Genomic DNA, 9,198 nt, shown 5'->3' with positions numbered 1-9,198 from the left:
CATAGGCAATAGATAATCACACATTACCAAAAGTAAAAAAAAAGTAAACACACATACCACCAAAAATAAATCCAAAACTAAGAAGAACCAAAAATCAATGGTCATTAATATCTCTTGATATCAATTGTCCTAAGTTGCCTATAAAAAGACACAAGATAACAGAATGGATATGAAGAAAGAATTCATCCTTTTGATGCATACAGGAAATACACCTCAACTTCAAAGACAGACATTACCTTAAAGTAAAGAGTTGGGAAAATGAATCTAAGAAACAAGCTGGTATAGCTCTCTTTATATCCAACAAATTATACTTCAAACTAAAATTAATCAAAAGACATGAAGAAGGTCATTTCATATTCATCACAGGAAAAATCCATCAATATGAAGTTCCAATTCTGAACATCTAAGCCCCAAAATAAAAAGGTACACAGATTCCTAAAAGAAACCTTACTAAATCACAAAACACAGATAAAACCCCATATACTTACAATGAGAGACTTCAACACTCCACTCTCATCACTGGACAGAACTACCAGACAGAAACTTAAGAAAGAAATTGAAGAACTAAGAGAAGTTATGACTCAGTTGTGTTTAACAGCCATCTATAGAACATTCCATCCAAACACAAAATAATCTACCTTCTTCTCAGCACCATGTGGAACTTTCTCTAAAATTGACCACATACTCAGTGACAAAACAAAACTCAACAGATAAAAAAAATTGGAATAACCCCCTGTATCTAATTATATCAACATGGTTAAAACTTAGAATTCAGTGACAACATAAACTGGAGAAAGCCTACAAACTTATGGAAATTGAACAATGTTTAATTGCATCACTGCTTGGTCAAGGAAGAAATAAACACAGAAATTTAAGACTTCTTAGGATTCAATGAAAATGAAGGCACAACATACCTATACTTATGGGACTCGTTGAAAGCAGTGATAAGAGGGAAGTTCATAGCACCACGGCCCATATTCATGGGTCCTCGGGGACTCTGGGATGACAGTTGGGCATCCTGTATGGGACTCAACAAGGCCTTCTGTGTGTGGGTGTCAGCTGTGTGACTGCTATGTCTGTGGGACCCCAGACAATGGGACCAGTATCTATTCCTGGAGGATAAGTAGGCTATTTGGAGCCCATTTTCAATGGTGGCACGTCTTGCTCAGCTTTGATGGAGGGGAAAGTACATTGGTCCTGCCTCAACTTGGTGTGCCAGATTTAGTTGACTCTGCATCGGAGGCCACACACTTTCTGTGAAGTGGAAGGGGATGATGCATTGGGCAGTATTGGTGTGGAGGGGAAGGAGGGGAGGGAGTGGGAACTGTGGTTGGTATTTAAATTGGGATGCAAAATTTAAAATGAAAAAAAAAAGAAATCAAGCAATCACAAAAAAGTCTTCAATTCTTTAAAAAATAACCTTTGGGAAAGTCACAGTTACCAACAGATCCACACACTGGTTCTCAGTCTGTCCATGCCCAGCTGATCTGACAGTTCAGTCAATATGCCCCTCCTTCTCAGAAAGCAATGTGCTCCCTCTCATCATGGCATGGCTTATGTTTGCCTTTATAGCTCCCTAGAGCTACATCAGAGGGAGCCCTAGAAAGAACCAAGGAGTACCCTGAATTGGTCTTCTTGATAGATAGTCCTGTCCAAAATCCTTCATTAGCTAGGACCACCTAGCTGAATCTCAGGACAACAGCTGCTCCTCTACTGGGTGGGCAGAGATCAAATGAATCAGACAGCACAGATCCAGCTCTGCCCTGTCTGCCAAGGGTCACAAGCCTCGAGTCTGGGGACTTGATATTTTAGCAGAAAGTTTTACAGTCCCTCAGAGTACTGCCTGTTCTTTCTAAGACACATTGAGCCATGTGTACATATTCCATTATACAGTAACTGTTTGGGGAAGTCAACCCCTTGTTCCATAGCTGGAAATCTTGCAACTAACATAGTTCACATTCAAACAGTAACTATTGCTAAAGCAAAAAGAGATCAATAATTAGAAAAGAATGAGGGGTCTATGGCACAGCTTGGAGGCAGGAAAGAGGTGGAATGATTAAATTATAATGACAAAAACTGTTTTCATAAGTTGAAAAAGCTCATGGCCATGTCCTTGAGAAACTAGGGATTTGTAATTGGGCAATGAAGTATTGCTTACACCCTTTCCCCTCAGTCTACACATTTTTTTTAATCTTTGACATTCTATGTATTTGCATCCCTGATTCCATATGGATCTTCAATAAATGGCCAACTGTTCATTATTTAAACATTTTAGGTGTTGCATATTTTACTTTCATTATTTTATTCTTTGCTTTCAGACTGAATATCTAATTTTTTCTTTTTCTTTTCTTTTTTTTTTTTTTGAGACAGGGTTCCTCTGTGTAGCTTTGTAGATAAGGCTGGCCTCAAACTCACAGAGATCCACCTGCTTCTGGCACCCAAGTACTGGGATTAAAGGTGTGCATCGCCACCTCCCGGCTAAGGCTGAACAAGCATTATTTATTTATTTATTTTTTAATTTCAGGCTGAACATCTTTTTTCTTGCTTTTTTGAAACAGGGTTTCTCTGTGTAGCTTTGCAGATCACAAGGTTATCTCAATAAATGCTAAAAAGCCTTTCACAAATTTAACACTCCTTCATGATAAAGGTTTTGGAGAGATCAGAAATATTAGGAAAATACCTAAACACAATAAAAGCAATATATAGAAAACCAACAGCCAACATCAAACTAAATGGAGAGAAACTCAACTCGATTCCTCTAAAATTAGGAACAATACTCTCCATATCTCTTCAATAGTGTACTTGAAGTTCTTGCTAGAGTAATAAGACAACAAAAGTAGATCAAGGGGATACAAATTTGAAAGGAAGAAGTTAAACTGTCACTATTTGCAGATGATAACATAGCTTGCATGAGTGATCTGAAAAACTCTACCAGGGAACACCTACAGCTGATAAACACCTTCAGCAAAGTGGCAGGATACAAGATTAACTAAAAAAAATCAGTAGCCCTATTATATAAAGAGGATAACTGGACTGAGAAAGAAATCAGAGAAACATCACCCTTTTCAATAGCTACAAACAACATAAAATATCTTGGGGTAATGGTAACCAAACTAGTGAAAGACCTGTATAACAATAACTTTGAGTCTCTTCAGACAGAAATTAAGAAGATACCAGAAAATGGAAAGATCTCCCATGATCTTGGATAGGTAGGATCAACATAGTAAAAATGGCAATCTTGCCAAAAGCAGTCTACAGACTCAATGCAATCCCCATCAAAATCCCAACACGATTATTCACAGACCTTGAAAGAAAAATACTCAACTTTATATGAAAAAAAACAAAAACCCAAGATAGCCAAAACAACTCTGAACAATAAAGGAACTTCTGGAAGCATCACCATCCCTGACTTCAAGCTCTATTATAGAGCTATAATCCTGAAAACAGCTTGGTAGTGGCACAAAAATAGACAGGTAGACCAATGGAATCGAATTGAAAATGCTGATATTAACCCACACACGTACAAGTAATTCATTTTTGAAAAAGAAGCAAAGATTACACAATGGAAAAAAGACAGCATCTTCAACAAATGGTGCTGGCATACCTGGAGGCTGACATGTAGAGGATGGCAGATGGCAGATCGATCCATGTCTATCACCATGCACAAAATATAAGTCTAAATGGATCAAAGACCTCAACATAAACCCAGAAACACTGAACCTCTTAGAAGAGAAAGTGGGAGGTACCCTTGAACTAATTGGTACAGGAGACTACTTCCTGAACATAACACCAGTAGCATAGTCACTGAGATTGACAATTAATAAATGGGACCTCCTGAAACTGAGAAGCTTCTGTAAGGCAAAGGACACAGTAAAGACAAAAGGGCAGCACACAAAATGGGAAAAGATCTTCACCAACCCCACATCTGACAGAGGGATGATTACCAAAATATTCATTGAACTCAACAAGCTTGCCACCAAAACACCAAACAAATTAAAAAGTGGAGTACAGAACTTAATAGAGAATTCTCTATAGAGGAATCTAAAATGGCTGAAATACACTTAAGATAGTGCTCAATATCCCTAGCCATCAGGGAAATGAACTCAAAACAACTCTGAGGTACTATCATACACCAACCAGAATGGCGAAAATCATAAACACCGATGACAGCTTATGTTGGAAAGGATGTGGAGAAACGGGAACACTCCTTCATTGCTGGGGGCAGTGCAAACGTGTACATCTACTTTGAAATCAGTATGGTGGTTTCTCAGGAAAATGGAAATCAATCTACCTCAAGATCCAGCAATTCTACTCTTGGTCACATACCCAAAGATTGCACATTCAAACAACATGCACATATGTTCAACTATGTTCATAGCAGCATTGTTTGTAATAGCCAGAATCTGGAAGCAATCTAGATGCCCCTCAACCAGAGATTGGATGGAAAAAATGTGCTACATTTATACAATGGAGTATTACTCAGAGGGAAAAAATATGAAATCTTGAAATTCCCAGGCAACTAGATGGAACTAGAAGAAAGCATCCTGACTGAGGTAACCCAATGACAGAAAGACAAGAATGGTATGTACTCACTCATATATGTTTATTAGACATAGCACTACAAGGCTTCAATATACACCAAAAGAGAAACTACGAAACAAGGAGGACCCCAAGTGAAAAAATATGGTCCCCTGAAGAAGAGGGAAGAAACAAGAACCCCTGAGCAAATTGCGAGCATGGGGGCGGGGGGGGGGAGGAGGAGGGATGTAGCAAAAGGAGAAGGGGAGAAGAGGAGGAAGGAAGAGAACAAGACTGAGATGGGGTGGAGTAGTGGGATAGAGGAGAGCAAGAGAGTAGATCCCTTGAAAGAGGGAGCCAGTAAAAGTTTAGAGAGAGGTTTGACACTACAGAAATGTTCAGGGATCCACAGGGATGACCCCAACTATGAATTAGGCAGGAGCGGAGAGGCTGCTTTTGATGTCCTTCCCCTATGATGAGACAGATGGCTACCTTGGTTGGCATCCTAGAACCTTCACCCAGTATCTGATCAAAGCAGAAGCAGGCATCAACAACTAAACACTGAGCCATACTCCTGGAATCCAGTTGTAGAGAGGGAGGAGGATGAACAAAGGAGCCAAGACCATGCTGGAGAAACCCACAGAAACAGTTGGCCTGACCTAGTAAGAGCACAGAGACCCTAGTCATAAAGCTGGGGAACCAGCATTGGACTGAACCAAGCCCTCTGAATGTGGATGCCAGCTAGAAGGCCAGGGCAGGCTATGAGACTTCAAAAAGTGGAGCCACTGTTTATTCCTAGTGTACAAATGAACTTTGGGAGCACGTTCCCTATGGGGGGATTTTATTACAGCCCAGGTACACGAAGAGGATCTAGGTCCTCCCCTAAATGATGTGACAGACTTTGATGATCCCCCAGGAAGGCCTCATTATCCTTGGGGAGTGGGTGGGGTGCATGGGCAGATGGGAGGGTGAGGTAATGTGGGGACTGATATGTAAAATAAGATTGTTTCTTAAATAAAGAGAAAAAAGGAAAAAATAAAAATAAGTAGTCATAAAGTTCTTTAAGAATTCAGGTACTCTGAAGGCAAGGTGAGGAAAACTCTCTGATGTTCAGGAACAGGCTAAACTATCTAGTTCGTTCCAGGTCAGTGAGAATATCCTTTAAATAAAAATAGAAAAAAATTGTATAAGATAAGAAAAACAAATTAATAACACTAACTGGATACAATATTATTTTCCATATGACTAACTGGAACACTGGTGAAGATGTAAGGTAACATCCATCCTTGTGGTCCTAACAGGTTTAAATAAAAGAGAAAACATATGTAAAACAATGTAATGTAACCAAGAGACAAAATGATTTTTCCCATCTCTAAACCCCATTCATGTCCTCAGCTGCTTTCTCTCCTGAAAAGGATTCAGATAGTGAGCAAATGATTCTTCGGGGTGGACATTCTCATCTGGGAGACTCAGGCTTTTCCCAGAATGATATTTGGGAGAAAATAGACTTTCATGGAGTTCATTGTTTCAAAAGGCAAGATATGAATGTCTCTTTAGGATATCTGTATTCCTACCAGGCAGGCAGGTTTCAGGGGTGTAAGGGTGAGGAAGAGGTGCTTGAAGGACCAAATGGGTACCAACACAGGAAGCCTTCAAGGTGCTATCACAGGCAGCTACACTGTAGTTGCAAGAATAAGGAGAGTGGAAGCCCTGGCAGGGGCTGACTCAGCACAGCTGGGTGGACATGTCCTCTGGTACACCCACCTCTGGCACTGCTCTCTGGGATTACAGGAATGCACAATAGCGAGGTGAGATTTTTTTTTTTTTTTGAGACTGGGTTTCTCTGCAGCTTTGGAGGCTGTCCTGGAACTAGCTCTTGTAGACCAGGCTGGTCTCGAACTCACAGAGAAAGATTTTTTTAATGACCTATAAATAAATCAGAGAATGAAAGGATGAAAAGACAGATTTAAAAGGCACCATCATTGTTTTAATGAACAGTAATACTTCTAGAAATTATATACTTGTTTACATTTACAAATCAATTCATATGTTCTCAATAATTGAGTTATTTTGTTAGCTTTGGTAACTTCTATTATAAAATGTTTGGATGAGTTTGTGTGTACATATACACCTGTACCGTGGTTTGTGGAATTGAGAACACATTAGGGTTGTCTATTTGTACTTCTCCCATGTAAGTACTAGAGATGAAACCCATGGAGTTATTTTGACTGTATGTGACCTCATTGGCACATTTTAGGGTTTAAAAATTCTTCATGTATGTGCTGATGTTTGAGTGTGCATGTGCATCAAGCCAAGCATAGAATAGGAATAATTATAGGAGTAATATGGGTCTCCCAGAGATTGAATACAAATCATGACGATTACTAGCCACTAATTTTACATACTGAGACATTATCTGGTATTCATTTGTGGTTCTAAGAAAGGGCTATGAACAAGTGTTTAGTCCTCATAATAAACTAAACTGATCAAAACAAAGATAGCAGTATATAATTTTCATCAACAAATGTGATTTATTATTCCAATTGTCCTGTTATCCTCCATCCTTAGACAGCAATATTTTTACAATTTGAAAAGTTTCCAAAATGTTACTGATGTAATATTTCACCTAATCTTATTTGGGCATCAGTGAGTGGGAAATGTCTCTGGTGTGCAAGGCTGGAGCCTGACCTTTATCAGCATATGAGGGCAGTCAAAAGAAGATCCCTCAAAGTAGTCTTCCAGATTGCACACATGTGCCAGGGCCCATAAAACCATAATCACAATGTAGGGACACACAATTAGGACACCCAAACGCTTTTGCTTTTTAAAAATAAATTTCATTGCCATTACATTATCTGACATCTCAAGACAATCCACCTAGAAGGCAGTACTTAAAGATGAAGTACCAAGTGGGTAAGTAATGGGGACATGAAGAAGCATGGACACAAAATAATATAAACATATCCATAGCTCATCAAGCTATGATATGCAATACAGAGATGATTGCTTCTTATGCTATTTTATAACATTTCTATCATATAGATGAAACTGAGGATGTGGATACACTCAGGAGTTATTTGTGCTCTCTTCTATTAAGTACTTTAACATATAATGCTAAAACATTTGACAAAATAGCACACTTTAGGGGTACAACTTCTATCATTGGGGTTGTACTCAGGAGACCCAAACATGAGAATCAGGAGTTCAGTTGTAGCTCTGTGTAATCACTCACATCCAAGTAATGCTGGATAACAAAGAACTCATGGAAATCATGAGAACATGGAAAAAAAAAACCATGAGCAACACCACGTTTTCACAGATACAGTTATTTGAAAAGTGTGACCAAACAGTGCCTGGTATTTAATAAACAATGGGTCACTAGATGACAGGCGTCCCATTCTATACATTGCAGCATAGAAATGCCTGTCAACCATCTGAAACTACAACAGAAAATGAACAGAAGCCACAGAAGGAAGATAAGAACTGCCCAATACACCGCAGTAAATGGACTTGACAAAAATGCGCAATCTTCAATGCCTACTCCAAATGTTTCAAAATACAAACTACAAGCTCAATTGTTGATATTTACCATTACACGTTGGTGAACGTGGTAAATAAATTACTTTCTTTAAGGTTCTGAAAAAAGACATGAAACAGTTTTTTCCCTGAAACTGAAGGTAACTATGATGTCTAAAGTCTTTAGAAAATAATTTATATGAGTAGGCGTTAAAAAAAAACATGTATACTTTCTTTTCAATTTCCTGACATCAAGATGATGTATAAAGGGGTCTGAAGAGATGGCTCAGATGTTAAGAGCTTTAACTGCTCTTCTAGACGTTGTGAATTCAATCCCCAGCAACCACATGGTAGGTCACAGCCATCTAAAATGTGATATGGTGCCCTCTTCTGGTATGCAGCAAACATGTATATAGAACACTGTATACATAATAAAAATAAATCTTTAAAAAAGAATGTAAGTCAGGTTAGGCATGGCAGTGTGTGACTGTAATCCCAGCACTCAAGAGTGAGAAACAGGAGGATCTTTAATATATATATATATATATATATATATATATATATATATATATATATATGATGTATAAAGGCTTTAAAATATTTGCAGGGCTTGAAGCAAGGCCAGTTGGGTTTTTGGAGACATTTAATTTCATACAACAGGTGGTCTCACATTCTTGGAATGCAGCATGCATATACACATGCACATACCTATACAAAAAGACACTGAACTCACAAGATGAAAATTAAAGCAATTCATTAAGCAAATTTGCACTCATGAATGTTTTTCTCATATAAGTGTTCATTCCTTTAACCCGCATGTTGAGGCATCTAAAGGCAAAGTTTTTCTCATCATGAATCGCATTGTAAAACAGAAATCAAACTGTAAGGCTTGAAGCCATGGAAAGCAATATTAAGTAGGTGGTATCATCTGGGGAGATTTAGAAAACGCTATCCTGCTGGAGAAAATATGTCACTGCGGTTGGCCTTGAGAGCTTATATCCACACACCATTTCCAGTACCCATCCTCTATTTCATGCTGCAGGTTGAGGATGTGAGCTCGAAACTTCCTACTTTAGCCGCCATGTCTGAAACTTCTTGCCAAGCCATTTTCATGGTGATCATGTATCTGATGTAATCATAAGCCATTTAAAAATCTTTTATAAG

Source organism: Mesocricetus auratus, unplaced genomic scaffold (assembly GCF_017639785.1).
Source record: "Mesocricetus auratus isolate SY011 unplaced genomic scaffold, BCM_Maur_2.0 Super-Scaffold_6731, whole genome shotgun sequence".
NCBI classification, from domain to species: Eukaryota; Metazoa; Chordata; class Mammalia; order Rodentia; family Cricetidae; genus Mesocricetus; species Mesocricetus auratus.
The sequence above is the reverse complement of the archived record's forward strand: the minus strand, read 5'-3'. Positions refer to the sequence as shown.